The sequence below is a fragment of the Anser anser genome (assembly GCF_964211835.1).
Source record: "Anser anser genome assembly, chromosome: 13".
In the NCBI taxonomy this organism is placed as follows: Eukaryota; Metazoa; Chordata; class Aves; order Anseriformes; family Anatidae; genus Anser; species Anser anser.
The window spans coordinates 18,684,014-18,709,564 of record NC_139734.1 but is presented as its reverse complement, the minus strand read 5'-3'; the positions used below and the strand labels follow the sequence as shown (position 1 = coordinate 18,709,564).

The window sequence follows — 25,551 nt, the reverse complement described above, 5'->3', positions numbered from 1 at the left end:
TTGTTAGTTTTCTTTTTCAGGGTCAGTCCTCTTCTTACTCCCTCCCCTCTATCTTCTGCAATCGGCTTTCATTTTTCATCCTCAAAACTTTACTTTTCCTGACATTTCTTTCCTTCTTCTTGTAACCCCTTGGAAGCTTTTTGGCTAGAAACAGAAGACAGCCATCAACTCGCAGTCCTCATAAGCCACAAAACACAACACTCATGTCTGTTGAGCACAGGCTACAGCGGTAAAGTCAGTGTATATGCAAAGTCAAATGCATATGCAGGTACCTCTAAATGGTTTTGTCCTAGATTTCAGGACTTTGAGGGGCAGAGCTTTGTGTGCCGCCTTCTCTCTATTTCCTTCTCTTTAGGGACAATGAGTTGTTCATGTAAGTTGTGATTTGCTGTTGTTGGTATTATTTTACATTCCTTTTCAGATCAAAACACAAAAATGTCTCTGGGTTTCTTGGGAAGCTTTAATCTTTTAAAGTAGGTTTTATTGAAGACGGTTTTTGTTTGTTGGTTTGTTTTTTACATTCATGATAAGTTTGATAATTACATTAATAATTATTCTTTCATGTTTTCTATTTATGATCAACAATGCATCTGATTCTAGACCTCAAGGAGAACTCAAAGTTTTGGTAGAGTAAAAGCTATAACAACAATTAAAAGCAAAGACAGTTTATACTGGAAAGAGAAAGTTGAGTTTTAAGGGTTCTGGACAGTTCTCTGCTATTACACTACCTCACTTATATACACTGGTATTTATACCAGGTGTGAGTTTCAGCTATGACAGAGCAGAAACCTGTGACGAGAGCACAGTCAGATTCCCTATTATACTAAGTAACCATGTCATCTAACTTTCTTTCATAAACTAATCAATTTCTGCCCTAAATCCCTGGAGCTGCCATTTAAATAACTGGGAGCTCAGTGTGTCTTATGTTTTCAATTTACAAAATTTATCACTTCACCTCTGGGTTTATAGTGTGGATGTACTGAATCTGTACACTTCAAAGGAAATTTAACAGTTGGAGTTTCTAATAAATCCTTAGCTTACCCATCTGTATAATTTGTATTAACACATCCATTAAAGTTTTGCTTACAGCATGTTGATTTTTTTTTTTTAGAAATGCTTAAGAAAATTGAAATCAGGAGAAAGACAATAACATTTTCTACATTTACATATAATAAAAGCTCAGACAGTATTTAAACAAAACAAAACAAAAATGTCATTTCTTCCTCCTGTTATAATTAACCAAGTGCTGTACAACTCCCAAGCTATTTTGCATCCCAGTCTCTCAAGCTGGGAAATATTTGACTCCATCCTTGTCCTCTTCCTTGAAGTGATTTGTAATTTGAAAGTTTCTGCTATTCTCATAGCACTGGGTCTGCTCATTGTTTTTTATATTAGTATTCTGTTAGATGATGGGAAATTATTGTTCTAGTACTATGGTTAAATTTAATTTACCTGACAGCTTGTTAATGGGAGATAAACACTGGGTGGATAGTGAAAGCTATTCTTGAATAAGATTGTATATACCTCATGACCATTTTTTAAAATAATTATTATTTATTTTATTTTCAAAAGAGAAAGAGAGAAAACTTGAATTGGTTAATTCTATTGTTTTGCTTTGGTTTATTTTTTAAATTTAGATACCCTGCAGGGGCTTACTACCCCTCTCCTGGGATGAATGCACTTGCATTGCTGCTAGTATGAAAGTATTGTCTGGAAATTGGGAGATTTAGACTCTTAGGTATCATTGGTCCTCTGTGTTGGAGTCTATGAAGTTCAAATAGTTTTTTAATATTTTTTTCCTGATTCCTAAATCTCATGACACACTGTAAAAATCCCCCTTCCCCCCCTCCTTTTTTTTTTTTTTGGAATTCAGATAGAAAGCTTTTTTAATACTTCAATTTGGCCACCAAAGGTAATGTCCAAACATTCCCTTCAGCTTCTTTCATCAATTATTTAAAGGACCGTTGTGTGTGTTTGTGACAATGACACACTGGCTTGCTCTGGCCTCATAAGCAGAAGGTATTAGAAGAACTGTATTTCATCAGTACATTGGCAGAAATGTTGAAATATGAAGACATTTCCAGTGGGAATGGGGAATGCGTGCTACATTTTAACTAACAAAAATATTTATTCTTAACATCAGTAATCATCTAGAGTCAACTTGACTCAAAGCTCAAGTATATATAGCCACCCCCAGACCGCGCCTGTTTATCCCATCAACTTCAGTGTAGCTCCATACAAAGAAACAGGCTGTGACTGTCTCTCGCTTAATTCAGTTACAGGAAGATAATCTTGTAGAGACTTCAACTGGGAAATTCAAAATATATGTAGGGGTGTGAATTTTCGGATATGCTTTATATTCTGTTCTTTTACCATGTTATTAAACATGTTTCCTTATTCCTTACAACTGCCTTGATTATTTTCTGTTTTGTCATAAAATATTTGCTTAGTAACAGGCATGGGAAATTGGCAGTCATCTCTGCATTTTTGTCTTTGATTGTTAGAAGCTTTGAACCCATACAGATCATTTCACAATTCAGAGGGGAAAAGTAAGCCTGGCAGTTGATTTCCCGCTTTTAAGGAACATGCAAAGCAAAATATTTATTTACAGTGATCACAGTTCTATTGTTCTCCATACTATAGGAAACAATAATGCCTAATCAGATACTTCTGCAATTCAGAACCTAAAATTATCTTGACTTTTACAGGATTAGTTTTAACCTCTATCACACAGATTTTCTTTCTGCTGTTCTCCTCAGATTTTTTTAATGGCAGAAAAAAATGAAGACAGTTTTGCATTTCTCTGACTTCAGGATAGAAGTCAGAAGGTTTTATTACCAATCTGTCTGTCTCAAGTTAATGAGAATATATATCAACTCTATGCAAGATATTAACAATATTTATCAAAAAGGTCATTTTTCACATGAATCTAACATTATTCTTGGCTTATCTGCTAGAATTCCTCTGAATTCAGCAACTTAAGGAGATTCACTAGAAAAAGTGGCCCCAGTAGCAGAGTGTTGTGGGACAGAGTAAGGTGAAGCTGGAATGCATCTTAATCATGGCTAGCTGAGTAGGATACTCAGTGTTTTTGAGTAAAGATAATTTCTGCAACTGTATCTACACATTGTAGGGCATTTAAACAATCTTTTGATGTGAAAGGCACTTGTCTGAAGGGGACAAGAATTGAAGGAACCTAGGGAAAATATATTCAGAGGATGTTGAGTCTCATTGTTCCTAATCATAAGGAAACTGAGGTGAAGTGAATGTTGTATTTCGGTCCATTTCTGTTTCTTACAGAGGGGAAGAAGCTATTGCTGTCAGTTATTTGGTTGGGTCACTGAGCATAAGTTTAATGTAGCAAATGAAAGGGTTTGGAATTTGTAATTGTTTTGGTGATAAGAATGAGATGAAAGTTGCTTTAAAAACTAGGAAATTGCAGAAAGAGAAATTGAATTACAAAATTATTCAATGAAAAATTATAAAGTATTAGAAATACAGTTTCAGTGAAGCTATCAGTCCTATTATGTGTATTTATTATAATACAATCCCATATTGTTCTGTCTTGGAAAGCATGAGTATGAATCAGGTTCGTGGTATGACGTTCCAGGTACAGTGACACTGTGGACAGAAGGATCTAGGGGATCTTGTGTTTACTTATTGTCTGCCATAGAAGAAGAAGGCATGGCAGGAGAATGGTTGTACGTTTACATTGCATAAGAGAACTGCCTACAGTCCCCTTAAAAGCTGTCTTTTCTCCAGATAAATCAAAAAAGTATACTGAAAAAAAAATTACTATTACTATTGCAATAATAAAGTAATTAGTAGCTATGAATCACTAAGCTACACTAATGGTCTGTGTATAAAAATTATTAAGAAGATTAATAATTAAGTATTCATCAGTAGTATGAGAAAAAATTTGAAAAGTATACAGAAACACAGTATGCTTCTTCATATTAAGCAAGAACAAAATACTGAAAAGTTCCTTATTTATTGAGCACTTCTACCTTGTAAATGAGCTTTGAGTCCTGGGAGAAAGGTCAGATGTGATCATGTTCTAATTAAAGATAACTTTATGGTTTACGTATGACAATGAACAAATTAAAGCTCCAATGGCATCCTTAAGTCATTGATTTTGCATGTTTGTATTTGAAATTTAATTTTCTTGAACAAAATAATTTAGATGTTATACTTTATAGTTTTGCAGAACTTGGAAACAGTCTTTACAGGTACACTGAGTCTCGTGCTATGAAAGACTTGCAAGATGAACGTCTACATTTGGCAGGCGTGTATTCCCTAAAGCCTCCTTAGCATCTTATTATGAGTCTAATTCAGCATAGGCTTCAGTCTATGAAATCACAGATATTGTCTTCAATGGAATCTGTACCAATATTTTTATGAGCCCATCACTTTCATATTTTAAAATGTATTGTCCCATCTAGAAGTGATTTCTCAAAGGTGAGTAGGAGAAAGGCCAGGGTTGGTCATTATGTTTCCTTTCAGTGAGCTCCTAATACTGTTAACTAATTCATTTTTATTTTAGAAGGAAATAATGTAACTTTTTGTCTTTTAAAATTCATCTGATAACTGCAAATAATTTGATCATTTCCACTTTCTAGACAAGACACATCATGGTCAACAACTTAACCTAAGATATGGAAGGAATGTTTCTATTTTCTGTGCTTGAATTTTTGCATATCTAAAAGTAAGCGTCAGGAATAGGCCCTCTTGTATAAGAAGAATATCAGGTGACCATGTAAGTAATAATCAGCAAATTCTAACAACAGTTTTGTGTGTTTTCAGATCATGTCACGTAATCATGTTTTTACAAACTGCTTTGAGTTACTGCATACTCATCTTCCCATTTTCCACAGAGGTGCTGAATTTATTTGTCCCTAAATACTTATCTCATTGAGCTGCCCAACATGTGGCAGGCCCTGATAATGATCCAGGCATGCTCAGAAACACTGGTTCTTATAGCAATGACCAATAAAATTATTGGATCAGCTCTGTAAGAGCTGTGTGGTAATCTGTGCTTTCACAATAAATCCCACAGGCCTTGAGCATATCCAAATTGCTGAGTATCTACTTGCTGTGCTTTGGAGGTTTGGATGTTTGACAGCTTGGGAATGGTGGACCCACACTGCATATTCTGAATATGATACACTCCTATGGTGTGGAAATCTCAGTGAATAAATTTGATATGTTTGCATCCCAAGTGTTTTCCCAGAGGAATATATCAAGATTGAATAAACGTTTTTAAAAAGTTTTTTTCAAACTTCTGAGGAGTTTGAAATTGAAGAGGTAGAAGTTTCCTGGTTTTGCTCTGTAAATGAATTTAAAATCTATTGTGTAAATTAGCTTTTTTTTCTTTTTCAATTAGAACACTGAACAAATGTTTTAGCTTAATTGACATGTACCTTCATTTTATGTTCATTATGTTTATGCAAAATGTTTTCAAAAACTTGATTTACAAAAATTTTAATTTGGTTTGGGAAGCATAAAAGTGCGTTGAGATACAGATTTCTGATTTTCCAATAACTCTACTGTTGTCTGAGTCCTTTTTCTCTAGTTTGTACAGGGAAACTACAGACAAAATTCCATTTCTTGACATGTTTGTACAGGCTAGGTCATAAAGGCATCTATCAATTTGAGTACTTAAATCATTTTGGGCTTTGAAATCTGTTTATGTTGAGCACAGAAAAGCCTGATATATGAACTTCTTTGGCTTCTTGAGGTTAGGTGGAATAACAATGCAGATTTGGCTTCTCTAAGTATGTTTCCTTTAGAATTTGATTTTTCATTTTTAGGGAGAACAATGAATAGAAACATCTTTTTGTGCTGTTCCATGCAAACATTGGGTCTAATAATGTAAAGATCAGTGTCACAAACCTGGTTACTGAAAGTTAAAAGCCTGGTATAGTAGTTTCTCCTACCTTACTTAAGTGGTACATTGCAACAGAACTTCCTCATTTAGTGTTTGAATAATGTTCTTCAAACACAGATAGTCCAAAATTTTCTTTTATCCCTAAAAATATACATGCAGGGAAATAAAATGAATAAACCTAGTATGCTAAAACACAGAAATGGTGGTGAATTCTGCACAGTCCCTGACAGGTGAACAAAACTGTCCCATAGCCATTCCAGCCTTATAAATAAAGCACAGACATCAGAAATCAACCTCGTCTGTTTTTACTATCTCTCACCTTTGTGTTCATATTTTTCAGCAGCTATGTGTGCTATGAATCTGCATTTAGGTATGCAACTGAATGTCTATCTACTATATACTTATTAACAGGTGTAGTGTTCAATTCGCTAATCGGGATTGAGGCATTTTAAAATACTGTCCTGTGTTTTAGCATTTTGCATGATATGTTTCCCCAGTTTTGATTAAAAAGCTTACTGTAGTAAGAGAAGCGTGAACCACCATGTTTGTTATTTTTCCACGTTTGCCAGCAGTGAAGCAGATAGCATACAGTGAAACTCTCCCTGATTGCTTGCTAATCTGTAAGGATCTTTCTGGTTGCCTCATTACTGCATCAGCAAATTACAGGCTGCTTGTTTGCTCTGTGCTTGACTAGGTCTGAGGCACTGCCAATACATTCCATAAAAAGAAATTGTGTTGTTCTGCATTAAAGCCTTCTTCAGATGTAGTTATGCAGGGTAGATTCTGGCATGTTTGTAATCAGCACTCGTTGTAACATAAACAATTAGTGATACTGCTCAGTGATGTATACCACATGATAGTATATATGAAGTCCTATTTATTACTTTCAGCAAGAAATTAAAAGAGATTGTGACTGTATGGCTGTGGTGATAGGACAGTTTCCCTTGAGAAGGATCTATAGGTTTCTGACCAAGATCACCAGTGCAGTAATCTCAGACACCCCAGTGTCTCTGCAAACACAACCTTTCATTGTCATTCTCTGCTCAGTTCTAAGGACTGCCTAAATCTCAGTCTCTCACATTCAGTTTGTCTGGGAAAAAAACAAAACAAAACAAAACGCCGCTGGTTTTGCTGCCCTTGGTTTCAAGTATTGTAGCAGAGCGTTAAGGAAAGTTTTGCCGTCTTATATGGTTGGGCAGGTATAGATGGTAGATCTGCTCTGTGCTCTGGGAAGGAGCGGAGTCTATTCATTCTGAAGAGCACAGAGCCTGCATTCTGCCTATCTATGGTGTAAATGTATCCTGAGAAATTTTTTTGCATGTCAGTGCTCTGAGCAAACAGCCACACTTTGATCCATGAGGGAAAGAGTCCCTGGGAGATAATCTGAATAGCAAAGCAAAAACCAAACTGCTCTTTCTGTGCATCTTTGATGCACTAGGATTTAATTTACTTTATTCCTAGAACTGCTTTAACTTTACCTAGAGGCAAGGTGCATAAAAACATAGGGTGTAGATTAACCATTATCCCTTTATATTTTTTAACTCAATCAAATTGAAGCATGATCTTTTATGACTTGTTTAGTTTGGATCCACCTAAATTAACTATGAATTTCTTGCAAATCCTTTATTATCACAATATACTTTCAAAGAAATTGCTAATATAAATATGGCTTATTCTATTCCGCAGGTAGATGTTACCATTCTCATGTCCTTAAATGACAGCAACACAATATGCATGTCCAAAGAAGAGAGTTGCTTAGTATAAAAGATCATCCTGTAACACAATTTAGACGTCCCAAATTGGTTGAGTAGCAGTGATACAGCTGTGTTTTATCAGTGGGAACTCTGACATCCAAGTAAATGAAAGTCAAGGTATATACAAGAAAGTGCATGAAATTAGATGTACAAATGAAATTGCAGTATTTAGGTTCTTAAATAAATTTTGACCTATTTTTTTCTAAATGTCAGCCACTTGCTATTCTCATCCACCTCACAAGGACAGATTTTGGTTTTCTGTATAGGGGAATGTAGCTTTAAACACTCCATTTTGAAAAAGAAGAAAGGTAAAAAATTGAAGTCCCTGTGTTAAGCCTGAATCTCTGATCTTCTAATTTGCAGTGTTTTGAATGAATATTTATTAAAACATAAATAACTGTGGCATAGTGACATTAGCAGTGAGGATTTAGTTCTTAAACAAAGCTTATTTCCACCTACAAATAAATGAAGTTCAAATCGAACTTTTAAGTTGATTCATGTAGGTTTATAGATTTTTTTAATTCTGTGATGACTTATCACAGGATGCCAAACAGCAGCTGCCCATTAAGTTTTCACTCTGTCAAATGCTGATTTGTATCTGTGCTAGGATTCTTTTCCAGAAACACTGGAATTACTGTGTTGTCTAATAAGCAAAAGCAACATTCTTACCAGTCCAGATTATAATTAGAGCATTAAATTGTAGTATTGTAGAATACTAATTTTCTTAACTGTAAATCCAAACAGATTTTGTTAAATTTTGTTGTCCATGGGCCAGAAATCCCTGCTTAAAGTAAACTAGCTATTGGTCTCAAAAGGAGTTAAAAGGGGTTACTTCAGGCAGTGTAGGCTTGGTAAAGCAAGTGCATTAATATTTCCATCAATTCCAGCTAACTTACAGTATTTCACTGGTCAGATCTAATATGCTTGATGAGACATCACGGAAAGATGCTATCTATAGTGTAAGCTTAGGAATTGATTGTAACACATAATTCAAGGGCACTGTTTCATGCCTAGGGCAAGAAATACTATTTTTCTCTTCATTTCATTTGCTCTTTTATAATAGCTTACTGTTGCCAAACTGTATTCACCAGATTTGTTTGTAGATTTATAGAGAAGCAAGAAAACCACCACCACCAACAACAACAACAAGATGAACCAACCTCTCTCCTCCCCAGAAAAACCCTAAACTATGTATTTTTCAGACAGACCGTTCTGTAAAGTCACTTTTGTTTATTTTTGCCATAGTATGTTGGAAGGCAGGAATATTTCATGCAAATCAGATCTATTTATATATGCATTTATAGCTACACATAGCATAGTTAATTTGATTATCTCATTCTTCAGTCACTGAAAGAAGAGAACTAGACTCTGTTAGAGTTTTAACAATATTGTGAAATTTGCATTTTAAACAGACTCCACTGGTACGTTATGTATATACACATGTACATAGATTTACATGTGTGTGTACACACAAAAACACAGCAGTCATGTCTTTAGCTAATACCCATTTAGTATGCATCTTAAAGCTGAATCTTCATGTCTGGGACCGAAATTCTTACAATAATTGGCATAAGTTTTCCTGCTTCTTCGCCAATTGCTTCTTATTTAAGTCTAGAGGCAGCCTTCTGCTTTTCAGTCTGAGAGCTGGAGCTTTCATTAAGCATGTCCCAGGATGTTGTGTATTTCAACTGTTTCCTTCTGCTCATGGTGGTTTATTCCCCCTTGTAATAAGAGAATATACTGTGATGAGTCAGCTGAATACTTAAGGTACAACTGAAATTTACTGCTGCATGCCTTTACCCTTATCACAGTAACTCCTCTGAGACTACAGACATAAATACATTTCCTTCTGTACAGCTGTCATTCTAGCAGTCTAGGAAATGCTGACATTCAAAGTATTAAAATAAACCACCAGTAATTTTCCACAGTTCCTGTGAAAAATTCAGATTTCAGACAATTCAAACATCATTGACCTTGAATGTAATTTATGATGTTTTTGTTGTTGTTGTTATTGTTTTGTTTTTAGGAGGGACTGACTGTTTACTTTTCCTATATTGCTATTAACTCAGATGTGCATGCTTTCAGTAAGTAGTAGGCAGTGTTAAAATATCCTGCATTAGTTCACATTTCATCTGATACAGGACACAGGAATAATTTGGATTGCATTTGATAAAGTCTTTTCTGAATTTTGAAGGTTGAGCTAATTAGCTAAATTTATCAGGACAGTAAATTCTGCTCTTTGCTTTTAGTGAGAGCACAGAGTAAGAGCAGCCAGTCTTCTTAGAAAATCAGGTCTCTATCTGTCATGATAGCTCATCTATCTTATTGCTCACAATGGAGTTTATGTCACCCTATCTTGTTGCTTTGTTTTATTCAGAACAAATTTTTCTTTGTGTAGTTAACGTTGATGCTGTTTATTCTTCTGCCTTGGTTTCACCATGTACTTGAGGCTTTTATGTGTGGAAATGTATTGTTACAATCACTGTGTGAGTGGTCTTTCACATTGCAAAACTCTTAGGTGTGATTTGATTGCTAATACAATAGTAATTAATGGAGAATTAGTACTGAATTATGTCAAATAACTCTTTTCTTGCTCAGATACTAGTCTGACTTGCCAAAAAGTTTCTTTTCAATACTTTGGAAAGCCAAGTTACACCCATATGCAGTCATATCAGTATCCCTCCCAGGGTAAGAATTTGTGTTCGCTCAAATGTAAGCTCCAAGTATCACTTTGCACAACATGAGCCTGGACCCACTTTTTAGCTTGATTTCTGTGGTCTCTTCCCCATCTTCCTCTGAAAAACCATAGTTTGACATCTCATGACATTTTTTGGAGTATTTTCATTGTAACATTAGAGTTGGTTATTGGACATTGAGTACATTCAGTGGCCTCTTCTGTGCAGTGACTTGTGGAATTGATGTTCTGCATCTCTCTCTCTACTACCCATGTATATTCTGATTGCCTGTGGCCGTAAGGGCCTTGAATCAATGAAGTGAATGCTTCCAATGCTTTGATTGTGCTATTTAATCCAATCACTACGTAGATCCAGTATTGTTTTTCAGTGTTCGTTTCTCATTCAAGCAAAATTATCTGACTATTCATGTGAGGTTATGCACTGAATATATTTGATGCCCCTCATTCTGAGCATTGTCTTCTCAGGATTCAACACTTTTGTTTGACTGAAATTATAGTGACTGAAATTATAACAGCACTGTTATATGTGCTGTTGTCATAGTTCAAATTAATTTCCTGTTTAACCAGGATACTAACAAGCTGCAATGAAAAGAAGTACAGCAGGAGTCTGCTCAGCTGGGAACTGAAAAGTAAAGCAGTGGTCTTTTAAGTTCTCAGTGTTATGATCACCTTTCTTATTGGGGAGGCTCTATGATTCTTCTTTTTTAATATAATTTACCTTTTTTGTGATAGCACAGGTGTACTTACTCGAATGACATTCTATGCTGAGCATCTGCATCCTTGAAGAAAATGGCTTAATTTAGCAAAATTTGACCTGTGCATATTTCAAATATTTTGGTGGATGATGGACTTTATTCATCTTAATTTAAAACAAACAAACAAAAAGGCAGTCCGCTTGGGTCAGCTCCTCAATGTTAGGACTTTTATGGGATCTACAGGGCTCTATGCTATGTATGAAAATGAGCGGCTCTGGAAGAAATGAAGGACCTTTTTAACCAAAACTGTGTGGTCACCACTCTGAGTCCTTTGTCTAATGAGAACAATCACAAGAATGTCATTATACTTCTTAGATGAATGCCCACTCCCCAGTATTGATCAAAAGAAAGGTTTTCTTCTTTATTATCATATGTGAGTTCAGAATCTGTAAACAGTATATACTTCAGTAAGGTTTTTATGTACGCCTATTGCCATGCTAAGGAACTGGAAGTCTACAGAAGGTTTTGGTCTTAGATCACACATAATCACCTGTTCTTGCTATGCTTCAGGTTAAGTGAGAATCATATTCATTTCTCTTCATGAAGGAATACTTAAGATTTGTTCATAAATGTTGAGTAAGTACTTGGAAAGGAATCCTGAAAGCAAATTACTTGAAGAAGAATGTTAAAAGATTAGGCATTAAAAAACAAAACAAACAAACAAAAAAGCAGTAACATGTATTAAAGAAAGTAATAATAATGTATTTCTACTTCTCAGATACTAGATTTTTAAATATAGCTTTCCATAATAAAAATATACTATTAACTAAATCTTTTTCAAAACAGGAGCATTCCATAAATTCTGGCTTTATCACCATTTTGAGGCATACTGAAATGTTTTATATTGTGTTTTTTTTTCCCTATTAAAAGTGTTTGCAATCAGATATATTATGTCAAATTCACCACTGTTCTCCTTTCTTTTTAATATTTTATATATTAAGTAGCTGCAACAAAGAATACTTTTTCTTTCCAGAATACTAACAGAGTATTTTCTGCCATCACTTAAGAAATGGATTTAGAATACTGTTATAGAAAGGTAGGAAGATCCCTGGCTCTTAATGAGCGATCCCTAGGATGATGTTTGTGTTGTCCTCTATCCCTGTGTTTCTGATCAAACCCTTGGATCAGGTCCCACAGAAACAAAACATATCTGCATTTTAACTTTTCTCCAACTAATCTCACAACATTTTGTCTTCCCAAAATGTGCCACCGTTGAGATCACTGTGCCTTGCTAGCACTATATGGACTGATTTTTCTGTCTGTTTTCTTCATAACCACCAGTGCCAAAGCAAGCAAATGAAAATGAGAGAGGGAAAGTGCAGTGTGCATTGGTGTAGGACAGAACCTGCAGGATCATGCAGTAATCTTTCAACATGTGTCAGACCATTTCCCAAAAGGCAGTTTATTACTTTGTCACCACCCTCACACAAAGAATAAATAAAGTGAAATTACTCAAACAACAAACAGCTGAAAAGAAAACCAAACCATAGTGAGCATCTGCAAAGCTGGACAGTTGTGCATTGGCATACATTAAGGGGAAGAACATTCTGGAGTCACCAAGCAGAACTTGGCTTCATGAGCAGCTCTGCTTGACAAATTCCGTGTCCTTTTCTACTCATCTGCAAGCTTTCATCATTATGAATTTCCTATTCTGAATTACCTGTTAAGTATTTCCTACAGACAAATGTCGGCTTGTGAGTTGCTCGGGTGCTCCTTTTTGTCATTACTAGCACTGATTGCCCACTCAGTTAAATGCTCCAAGTTTCTTACCTCCCAGGCAGAATACAGCTGCAAAGAGGGAGAGCATAGTAAAGACCCCACACCAGAATTAAGTTTGCATCCAGACTCTTTACTTCTGTTTGCACACAGAAATATGAGTATGTTCCCAAAATGCTTGTGTTCGGGTTTACTATTGAGTAATGGAATTAACGAAGTAATGGCACAGTGGTTCCCTCACCAGTTTTGACCCTGATGTCATATAACAGTTATATGAAAAAAAAATAATAATCTATTTATGCTGTTTCTAAATGGCCATTGTAAAAAATCTTTGATTTTGGAAAGATAACTGCCTTAGGTATCAACACATGCTAGAAGTTCAGAGTCATCCAAGCATGTGGAGCTCATCCCAGTCCATTTTGCAGTCATACAAGGAAGTCGTGACCCAATGAGGGCATGCTGAGCTGGAGTGGTACACGTGGCATTGGGGTACTGACTGGGAAAGAAGCAGATTTTTGTTCTTTCCATATCCTGTACCCCTGACATTATCTCTGCATCTTCCTGCAGTTTTCCTACAATCACAAACATTCACAAGCAAATTAAGTTTCCAAGTACATGTTTCACTTCTTTGGTATTCAGGTAAAGTAGTGTAGACGGTGAAGTAGTGAAAGCCCTAGACACTGATGTCTCTTTTCTTACTGCAGAAACAAAAGAAATGAACTCAAGATTGCTCTAATGTGGTCTCACCTATAGCTTAAAGGGTTGAAATGATTCCCCCTTGATTGCTGCACAATGCTTTGGTCATAGAGCTCTTTCTCTGCTGGAGTTTCATCTCATTAGTTGTACCACCTCTTTTGCTGTAGTCTGTCAGGACAGCTTGAAAGGATATTGATTAAGGGCTTAACTCCCTTTTTATCACAGCTAATTATAATTTTGTGGCCAGGTGCTAGATTTGAAGACACTGCTTTTGGAGCAGCCTCTAACAAATGGAGGGATGATTAGAACTTCAGTGAACTGTTTACTAGAGTTTTGATTGTTGGCTATCCAAATTGGTATTTGTAAAAAGAGTTTAAAGAGGAAGATTTTTCCAGTTTTCTGAGGTATCTGTTAAAAATTCAGAGCTTAACTTCACAGTGAGTACAAGCTGCTTTTCATCTTCCCTTAACTGCACTATTGCTTTTCAAAATTTTGTGGGGGTTTTCTGCAGAGCATGCCACAAAAAATTTGCTCAGGAATTGGCTCTGAGGAAGCCATTATATTTCTCAGTGAGCTGTTGGGCCCACCTTTGAAAATGACAGATGAATAATTAACTGGTGTTAAAGGTCCTGATGTACTAATTAACTATAATTATGCTTGTACAAGTATCAGCTCAATGACTTTTGCTTTTTGCTTTTTTAATAATGTTTGCATGTTTATAAAATATTCATAGTAGTGAGATGCTAGAATTTTCTTGTTATTGCATGCTTATTTTTTTCTTTCTGAATCTAAACAGACATTTATAATTGCATTTTATCATCTCAAATTACATAATATTTTAGTTAATCTGGGAAGTATGCTAAAACCAGGCTATTTTGGAAGAAGAAACAACACTAATTATCTAGAGATTGAATGAGATTGATACTGTTCTTTTCCAGTTTCTCAATTTGATTTCTCCATTCCACTTTCCAAAACCAGAACTGATGCAGGATATGGTCACAGGTTTCCTTATTGCTACAGTTGAGCAAGCATCTCTCCCAGCTTCCTCCGCAAACATAATCTTGTATGCTGCAACCATTACCAGTTTGCTGCATCCAAATCACAGAGGAGGTCACTTGACTTCTCCAGTAATTTTGCAGTCAAAATCCTGTGGCAGGCAAAACCCCCACAGCTTCTGTGCAAAACCAAGACTTTTTGTTAGTCTAATTGAAGCCCTAATGATCTAAAAAGCTATAAGTAGTCCAGTTACAGTGATACTTCCACTTGTAATTCAAATTAAATACCATTAAAATTAATATATGCAAACTTTCTAGTATCTTCCCCTTTCTCGGGTGTTAAGTTACATTTCCACTGTCTCCCTGCTTAATGGCTTCGTTGTGGAGGGAGATGAAAATACATCAGATGAGAATACATCAGCATTCAAGCCCTTTGCCAGAAGTGTTGATGTCAGTGGTTTCTTGTTCCTCGCCCTAAGCTCCAGTCGAGGTCACCTTTGTGTGCTTGCTAAATGTTCTACACCTTGGTCTTTCTTCATTGCACTACTTTCATTCAAATTTACAGTATATGGTGTCTTCTACATGTATTGAATACTTGTTCTTTCTTCTTTTTGTTAGCCCTAAAACTGGTCTTACCCAGCTCCCACGGGTGCATTCACCACTACTTTTTTTTTTTAAATAGATCTCAGGGCATCCAGTGTCATCCTGTGCCTGCACTATTAAGGCCGCTGTAATTCTGTGCCTATATTCCTCTATGCTGCATTTTATCTATACTCATAGATCATTTTACCTAGAATAGCTGCATGTTATTGCTGTCTATTAGTTTCATGGTTTATATTTATAAGGGTATATAAAAAACGATAGATAGTTCACTGTACCAGAAGTAGAAAAACAATTGCACCTGCTTTTCTGATTCTTGCTGCTACAAGCAAAGCAAGCAAACAAGAAAGCCACATCTCTGTCCAGCCACGACAAGCCCAGACACAGCCTGAGAACATCCGAGGTCTGTGCTGCAGCTCAGCACAAAGCCTGGGGCCTTTTCCAAGCAAAGGCAGCACCACATTTACTGGCTACATGCGAAAGTACAAGTTACTTGGAAATTTATTCTCTATGAACATACCAGAAACTAAACTCTTTTCTCTTTCACCACAATAAATTAAAACCTATAACGGTCTTTTTCACACTTACGTTTGCAAACTTCATCTTGTTGTACTCACAGTTCTTGCTCCCCAGGCTTGTACCTAGATCTGCTACACTTGCGTCATTCATACCCTGATATTGTGTGTATTTTCCTTACCAATGGATAACTTATAAAAGGTACCAAGCAGTGAGGTACCTGAATGCTGGCAAATGATAGTTGAACCCTCTTAATAGTGAATAGTGAGGATGAAATGTATGTCTGTGCACATTCCCTGAGTTCTTAAATTCCGAGTTCTGGGCAGAGGGAAACAGGGTTGTGTCTGGTGGAGATGCTGAGTAGTAAGCATACCAAGAGAAAAATCTGGACTCCCACTAATTTGCAATAAGCATTCATAATTAATTGCAAGTATTAAGAGTAACACTGTTCACTCCTCCTGTGATTTTCAGCACCCATTTTTCCCTCCTCTTCCTTGATTGCTAATCATATCACCTACAGAATTGCTTTCCTGATGAATCTCACCCATCTGTGGGATCTGTGGGCAGGCTCTCATATGTACTTCACTGCCAAAACATATACTTTGATTACTGTATGCCCATAAAATATAATTTATCTTTTCAGAAGCTTAAGAGTCAAAATATCCCAGAAGGCCATTAAGTGGACTTGCCCCTCAAGTCTTAAGAAATAAACAGAGTTCTGATTTGATATTGTTTTGAACACAGTTTAAATAACCACAATATCCCATTTCATGAACTGTGTGCTGTCTAATGCTCCTCTGTATTGATTTTCATGTTTGGGAATGCCACTGTGGGTTTTTGTAATTTTGTTTGTTGGTACTGAAAAGAAAACTAACAGACTAAGAGAAAGAGAAGAATAAAATAGTTCTTGCTACGTCTCTGAAACATCTTTTCTTTTTTTTCTTTTTTTTTTCATATGTGGCTGGCTTTTAGTATTTGTCCAAGCTCTCAAGGATTTTCTATGTTAGATTAGTGAGGGTCAGTGATTCTGAAAAAGTAAGATATGAGGGAATAATGAAAATGTCCATGTGAACAGGATATGGGACAAAAGCAAGCTGTTGTTGCATTGCTGTGTCTGTACACTGTGGCAATAATGCTGCGTGATTGCAGTAATGGACCCAAATGAATAATAAGCAGGTTTTTGTTTTTTTTGAGCAGGTTAAACTGTCAGCCTATCCCTAAAATATTCTTCTGTCTGTCTTACTGAGTTAGCTGTAGCTCTTCCAGATGCTGTTTTTTTTTTTTTTTTTTCTCTTACTGTGCAAGCAGAGATGTTACACCAGCTGGCTTTTTCCTGTTTGTAGCTCCTGTGCTTTGGCAAAGGTCGGTATGTGAAGTTTTCTGCTTGACTTTGGCATGTAATATTTGATGCTGTACTAAGGTTAAATTATCCATTTAAGCACTGTCTGAAATGAGTTGTCCTTTGTTCACTATGCTCTTATTTGAGTCATACTGTATAATAAATAATGAATGAAAAAGAAAGGTTGCAGTTCAGTCACAAATTATTATTTGCAGAATTACTGCTGACCTCTCATTAGCACTTACAAGTGTCAGACCAGCTGTTGAAGTATTAAGGAGATTGCATAATGAAGATTATTTTATTAAGATATATGGCTGGCCAATAGACTGGTCATTTCATTGGTTTCAGAATTGGATCAGACTATGAGCATCCTTTATGTAACTGAGGAATGAAAAGGGCAAGAAGCTAACTACCTTGATCAACTTTGACTATAGTATTTTTGGATTTGCCTACTCTTTGAAAGAGGACCAAGTGTATTAAGAGGTAGCTCATTCTTCATTCAAGCTTTCCTTTTTTTGAAGAAAAAAAGTTTGATTCGAAAGCAGGATTTTGTATAATACTTCAAGAAGCTGTTCCACAATCAGGTATTACATTTTCATTACCTGTTGTAAGGCATTCACATTGGCACACACAATCTGTTCCCCGGTTTAGTGGTTTTGACTGACAAATTATATAGGTATCTTGAAAGTATAAACAACATGGACAAATACAATGTCTAAAATACATTTTAGTCAAAGGCATGCACCATACTGTTACTAGATATCACCAAATCAGGGAAGATAAATGTCACTTTGACCTTGACAGCGAAAAAGTGGAAGCTATTTATAGGTATAAATTAAGGATTGTTCTGCAGCATGCCCCTCCACCCCCCTTCTATTTTGTCATTTGTTTTCTTACCAAAAATCACCTAACTTGTAAGAGATAAATATGTACACATTGTTTAGGAATGACATATTTTTTCTTTCTGAATGAAATCATTCTTGGCATGCAGTCACCTTTCTTCACACCTTCCTTTTCCTGGGAGAGGTAGAGGAATATGCTTGTTTTTGGAGTAGCAACTTAAAAATATCTCCAGGTGTAAATCCAGGGTTTATAAACAAAGGAACCTGGGGTCTGCTATGTGTCACACACTAGGGGCATTCTGCCCTCCTGATGTACTGCTGGAGCTCCAGCCTTCTAGTTGCTGTTTTATGATAACAGTGCTTCAGCATCTTAGCATTTTTATTGTGTATGGAAGAATCAATCTTCCTTGCAAAATACCCAAGGGTGAGTGAGTGTGCTTATGTGGCAAATAGTGCTATATATGCTAGATTATAGCCACAATTCGAGTGTTGAAAGATATTGTGTGATCTGTCTGTGGAGTTTTACTGGATTTACATATGAGTAAAGTACTAATGGCACAGTCATGCAGTGGCTTTGTGTTCAACTGTTGACGGCTGGGAACCTGCTTCAGAGAGATGAGCATGAGTAGTGACCTAAAGAGTGACAAGCTTTCAATTTTCTTTGATGACAGAGTCTTGTACAAATATAGCAAAGTAGATTTAATGTATTTAAGCAAATGTTTATTTACTTATTTGTTTTTAATTCACTTAAATGGAATTAAGTAAAGCCAAGGTGAAGCATTCTTTAAACTTTGGATTTTTCGGATTTCTTCTGTTTCTGAGTTTTGCTTCAATTTCATGAATAAGTTCAGTATTGTTGTTCAGTTGTCTTTGGATTTTTTAGGGTCAGACAATTCGATTTTGTCTGAATTTGCATTCTGGTGAACTTAAATTAATTACAAACACAGAAATTAACCAACCAACCCCCACCCCCAGCAAACAAACAAAACAAACAAAAGACAACTAGATATCCAAAGCTTTATTTTCATGGATGGGAAAACAGCCATTGATTGTTTTACTCAAGTTTTAAGCTATTCTAGCTGGGATAACAGAGATCACTACACTTAAAATGTAAGTTTTTTATAATTGTGCCTTCTGCCTCTGGGGATCTCTCAGTGGGAAACTTTGTCAGACATTGACAAGACACTGACTGCTTCAGTTTTCCATTTCCAAAGTTAATTGTCCGCTCTTCCCTCACCACTATGAATTGATCAGTTTTTCATTTTTCTTTTATCTGCAAATGTACACTTACAGGACTGGTGGACAGTAAGGCAGCATTTGGTAGATGTCTGTGCTAGATTTCTGAGCTGCAAAAAAGACTCATTAGACAAAGTCTACTTTATGTTTGCTTGTCAAGCAACAAGTATCACAAGCATTTTAGTTAGAAATTTCTAATTCAATGGCATCCCTTTGTTTGAACACAACCATAGCAGTGGGGAAAGTGCATGCTTTCCCTGTCAGGATGGCACGGCCTTCAGCTCTTGTGAGAAGTGCAGTCTGGAAGCAATACTCATCCATCACAAACAGCAGAATTTGACCTTTTTTAGTTTTATTATTTTTAATGAGCCTAGCATTATGATAGTTAAAGCAAAATAACTCACACAAACCACCTTTCACCTGGTAAGAGATCCTTTTGAAAGAGAAAAAGAGAAACATATTTGCACATTTGCATTAAGGGGGCGAGGGACAGAGTTTATTTTTGTTTTTTGAAGGTTTTGTACAGGCTGAAGATTTGGTTAATCTGTGTGCTGCTTGTGGCAAGATGGAAAAGAAGACAGTTTAAACTAGAAACGCTGGTGTGACAGGTAATGTGTTTTTCAGGAGCCTGTTGAGTAAGTCACGCCTAGCAGTATGACTGTACTGCAGCTTTGTATATGCGCTGGGGGGTGAGTTAGTTCTTGGCCACTGTACTTTAACCTGGGAATTAGCAAGGACTCCTGGCTGGCCTGTTGTTGTGGGAAGGGGGTGCATACGATTGTAGTCACAGGTTTTTCACAGATTGGTGTTGAAAATGAAGCAGAACATACAGTGCCTATGCAATAATTCAACCCAGGCATATAGACTGTTATGGGAAATTTTCTATTACCGTTTTCAGTGTTGCTATTTTTTTAACACTTCGGTTAGTTATTTGAGTGTGTTTGTAAGAGATGTAAGCTCTGACAAAATCAAATCTTTACAGAAGAATGTATAAATGTTTGGTTTGTGATGTAATGCCTTTAGGCATCCTGAAATCTGATTTTGATTTGCATTGATTTGCCTGTATTTTTGTTTGATTACTTCTAGGCTTTTATTAGAAATGTGGTCATTCCTATTTGTTCCTCCATAGGGCTTTTACATAAATGTGCTACTTATGCAGGCCACTCAGTTTTTCATTGGTCTCCTGCTGAATTCAGCTCCTCTCCCAAGTGGCTTTGGAGCCTGAAAAATTAAATAAAACAATGTAGTAGTGGGCCTGCATCTGAGCAGTTCTGATACTCTGAGTTTCTGAAATGAGTAACCAAAACATTTCAGCATTCACTTAATATGTCTTTCATGAAACTTCTATGCTAACACTTCTGAAGAAGGTTTCTAGTGCTCTTCTATCACAGGTCTTTGACTAAAGAGTATTATAGAAAAATATTATGATCATTTTCCATAGAGTGTTATTTCTTCTGATATTCTGGTACAAATTCTGACGATATTGAATAGTAATATTGATGTAGTAAAATCACTGAATATTTGTCTACTAATGTTTCCTTTGTGAATGGAAATTTGCCATTTAAAATAATATTTACTTTTTCCCTGAGGATGTCTTGTTTTGTCAATGACAGCATGTTGGGACTCAAGATTTGGCACTCTTGTGTATCTTTGAACTGATCAGTATGACCATGTGTTAGTTTATCAATCTGGACTTTATTAGGGCTTTCATCAGTTACTTCACTCAATAAGTTTCACCGGTGGGAGGGAGATGGGGTTTGGGGGAGATTTGGATAAACTCTGCTAGATGTAGATAATGTTTCTGTCTAGGGTGTGATGGTACTACCTAGAAATATTTTAAAAGTCTGAGTGAGCAGATTGTAAGATTAAACTCAGAAAGGAACACCCAGGCTTCTAATTGAAATTCTTTATTATATTGTGGAGCTGGTGAGATGACATATGCGACAGAGTTCAGTCCATGTGCTCAGAGCTGCCTGCAATGCTCCAGTGGTTCTCCTGGAATAAGTGGCACATGCTGGCAGGAGCACTGCTGCTGCATACAACTTCAGAACAAAAGATATTTCTGAAGCCATATTTTTAAGTGATATCAGATAATTGTAATGACTCAATCTTAAGCCTCATGAACCTGTAGAGCTTTTAAGTGGGAACTTTGCTTGTCAAGGCACTCCTTTCTTAGCTTTGAGTTTCTTGTCTCTAATTGGAAGATTTCCATTAATGAATTGGTCTTTTATTCACAGATGGAATATTTGGCAGAATCCATCTTCTGCGATCACCAGTTTTCCAGTCTTGTTAGAGCAGATAAGATCATTATTGTTCTCTCACTTGTTCGCAGAGGTTTAGTGTTAGGAGGTATTACTAACGGCATTTTTTAATCTGTATGGCTCCCTTGAAACAGACTGCATTAGACCTCTCTTCAGTGAATACCTGTTAGCATTGGCCAAACTAGGCAGAAAACGGTTTTATTGAATATCTTTCTTTTGGCTTTGTGGCGTATGTTCTGGGTTTGATATGTTTTTAAGTGACGCTTCATGTGTGTGTGTTTATGGGCATTATTCTTATAAAACGCACATGCATAATTCCCTGTTTGGGGCAGACTGTGGTAGCATATTGGAATGTTTTACATCTGGTAAATACTTTTTTTTATATACACATTTTGAGAAAGGAAAGCTTTTTCTCTGTGGAGGTATAGTAGATGGAGAACATGAAATGTAATTATATCTTGCATAACAGTGTCCCTTCTGTCCAGAACTCCTGATTTCATTTCTGGATTTTACCACTGACTTAGCTTTAAACTTAAATCACAAGAGTCAAGTGGGCATAGCTGTTTGTGCTTTGGTTTGTTGATTTGTAAACTGTTTTAATGACTATCTTTTCTATTCTGTTATTCTGAAACTGAATTCATCTTTCTAAAGCCCATTGGAATAAAGAATGATATATATGTGCAAAGTACTATTACACTATAGGCTGTTTTTCAAATTTCTAACATCTATTGTTAGTCTGTGGCAGTTATTGTATATTTGTATCGCTGAGAAAAGGAGATTTACTGAAATGCAAAACCCACGGGATGCAAAAATACTTAATGTCTACCTAGCAAGTGTAAGAGTGCATCACTGATAAGGAACTTTGCAAAGTTATGCTGATACAGCGATGTGCTTGTGGAGTGACAAGCAAATTATTGATTGGAGCTAGGAAGTCATCTTCCTGTAGTTGTTGTTTGTCTTCTCTTTCTACTGCGAGTCCCTAGGGACTCAGTGGGGAATTAGACTAGTCTGTACCAAGAGTGGATTTATAGTCTTTAACTGTGGAAAAAATCGGGTTTATCTTTTGAGGCAAGGTTGTAAACAATTATAGAAAGTGAATTTGTTGGCTGGGTTTACAGTCAGCCATCACAAGGGCATATAACAGGAGAGGAAATGATTGTCTCCCAGCTTAGGGAAATTACTTGCAGTTGCTTGATCTCTTTCATCAGAGTCTCTTGGCATTAGTCATTATTTCTGTTATGAAACAAATGAACATATCATGGCCTGAGTCTCAAAGGCAACTCTGGAGATGTAGTTGAAAGGGATCTCGATCACTTCTGTTTCAACGTTCGTGATAGCATTTACTATCTTCCCACCTTCCTACATGAACACTGACTGAAATCTATGCTTGATTTTGATTGTGTTATGTTGAGATATGGTGGTACATTTCTCTCGTAAATATATTCCTGTATGTGTTTCAGCTACCTATGTCAACACAGCCCAAACCTTTAGAACTTATGGTAAGAGTACAAATAAGTTGGTTTTGCTTCATGCTGCTGCTTCATTTCTGATTTCCTGGTAAACTACTTTGAAACCCAAGCAGTGCTGCCAAACTTCTTTCAGTCAATGAGCCTGCCTCAACCTTCTAAATTTATTCCACTTAATCTTAGGCGAGCATTGCTTTTATGGGGAAGGGGTTGTTGGCTTTTGTAAGAAAATATTTTTTTAGTTTTGATATACTAGAATGAAATCAAAGTTACTTTAGTTTGTATTCTACACAAAGGTCTGAATCCAGTTTTCTGGAAGTGAAGCTTCATCTCCTGCAGCTTTAATTTCCCCCTTGCAAATATCATGTGTTTCTATTTTCTTTGTTACGTATTTTGAAATGTTTAAAGGTCTTACACATTACAGGTATTATTTCTGCTGTGGAATTGACTACAGCATCAGTTCTGCAGCCATTCCTCCCCTCCCCATCACCCCCTCCTGTAATACAGCTTCTTTATTAAGGTATTTTTAAGCAGTGTGAACAATTAGCTTTAACAGTAGCTACAGATATTTTTGATTCCTCAACACCATATGAAATTAAAAGAAGACAGCAGAATTCACCCATTAAAGGCCCTGATTTCTGACTACTAATAAAAACACATTTCAAAGTCTGTTGCAAGGGAAGTTGTTTAACAGTAAGCATTTACCTTCCTCTTATTTTTCATCAAGTACCAATATGATTTAAAATAAAGTGGGATTTATTTTAAAGTGACGATTAGTCCCTGGTGTAATGAAGGGTCCTGGAAGCATTTAATTAGGCAACAACAAAAAGCACAAAATGAGCAAAGCTGATTCTGTAGATAAGTGATGATCATACTGAGAAAAATCAAAGTAGAGAAGCCTTTTGCTGCTAATAGTTTAAGTGCCTTGCACACCCACTGCCTGCACTGAGTACAATAAAATGTTCTATCGCACATTCTCTCCATCATACCCAATATATGATCCATACTCCTGCAATAATAGCAGAGATAATTAATTCTGGCTTAAGTATTTAGAAAGTTATTAAGTGCTGCAATTACAGGCTTTCCAAATGGCAGTACAGAAAAGCAGGAAGCTATTCTCTACACTCCCCACCACACCCCCCCAATATCTGAGTGTGCTGAAAAACTTCAATTCAGTAACATAAGGAAAAAAACCCTGCAGGAGTGCATCTTAATGTAGTGTTAATTGCATGAAGGAAGAATATAGCTCAGGAACACAGAGGGTGCATTTCGTAGAGGACAAATAATCCAAAATACAAGTTTGATGAATTCCCTTTGTCTCTGTGCTGTGGTTGTTGCAGCACTTTTGTTTATATTGATCTGAACGGCATGGAAATTTTCTTTCATCTGTCATTTACATTCATTTTACCTTGTGCAATTGCCTCTGCCAGCTTACATGCTTGTTTTCTGGTGAATCTATTAATAAGATTTCCAGTACATCAAAAGAATTTCTTTTGTGCAAGGGTAGAATATAATGCACCTAAAGTGTAGGAGGTCTCCTAGCTTCAATTTTACCTACTAAAAGTTATTAATGAGTTCTGTGAAGTAAAGGAAAAATCAAAAGGAGAATGCTAATTGCATGCTATAGATTTTGTTCCATTGCTTACTCATTTAGTTGGTGACTTGCAGAATAGGATATTTACACAGTAGCTTTCTTCTGATTGCAATACGCCACCTGAATTGACAAAAAAGACCAAATGTCAAATTAATTAAAAACAGTATGCGAAGGAACATAACTAGTACTGCAAGTTTGTATTTAAACATTTTGCCTGGAAAATGTGTGAAGTGCATTTTTGTTTTGTGCAAAGCATAGACATGCTGTATGCCAATGAAAATAAGAAAACAGTGAGAAATATCTTGAAGAGTAGAATTAATTTGAATTCTTTATTCAGGCAAATTTGTGCATAATGATGGTTCCAGGGTGAGCAAACAGGGCAGTTACCATGTTTATTCAGCAGTGTAACTGATATAGGAGTGAAAGTCTGTCTGCATGTATGTGAAGAGCATGCGTGGAAGAAGACAACCGTGCCTATCATGTCCACCTATTGCCCACATGACTTTTATACCAGCTGTTTTGGCATTAAGGCTATTATCATTCTCTCCAAGCCCTTTTTTCCTGCTGTTTTCCTTCAAAGGTCCTCTCTTGTTCTCAGCAGTCTCACTTCTTTCTCCTGACTAGTAAGAATATAGTGTAGAACCAAATCGTTGCATCTGTTTTGAGATGGCTGCATGTTACAAGGGAATTCTGCACCACTGTGCTTTTCTGTGTCACCTAGAGCAAGCAGTTACCTTTCTTGATCATCTCTGTTGTGTGAGAGTTGTGAAAGTATTGTGGATTTATTGGTTGCATGTTTATTGGGGCTTGTATGGTGAATATTTTCACAGAATTGCAGAATCACAGAATGGTTAAGATTGGAAGGGACCTCTGGAGGTCATCTGGTCCAGCCCCAGTGCTCAAGTAAGGATACCTAGAACAGGTTGCCCAGGACCATGTCCAGGTGGCTTTTGAAGATCTCCACGGAGAGAGAAGTCACAACATCTTTGGGCAACCTGTTCGAGTGCTCCGTCATCAATATAGTAAAGTTCTTCCTGATATTTAGACAGAACTTCTAGTGTTCCAGTTTGTGCCTATTGCCCCTAGTACTGACAGTGAACACTACAATAAAGAGCCTGGCTCCATCTTCTATGCAGCCACCCTTCAGATATTTATACACATGGATAAGATCCCCCTCCAGCCTCCTCCAGGCCGAAGAG

The 25,551-nt window shown here is 36.5% G+C and overlaps 1 protein-coding gene across 17 annotated transcripts in view; it reads left to right on the top strand.

The window, feature by feature from the left end:
- PCDH11X (protocadherin 11 X-linked) overlaps window positions 1-25,551 on the top strand; it is a 490,740-nt gene that overhangs the window by 318,221 nt on the left and 146,968 nt on the right. The window contains exon 7 of one of the 17 annotated variants that reach the window (XR_014572100.1): window positions 4,620-4,756. The exons of 15 other annotated variants lie outside the window; for them this stretch is intronic. The gene's annotated coding sequence lies outside the window, so the exon portion shown is untranslated. Of the gene's footprint in view, window positions 1-4,619; window positions 4,757-25,551 lie in introns of those variants that run through there. One more of the 17 variants, XR_014572101.1, reaches the window with a different exon arrangement.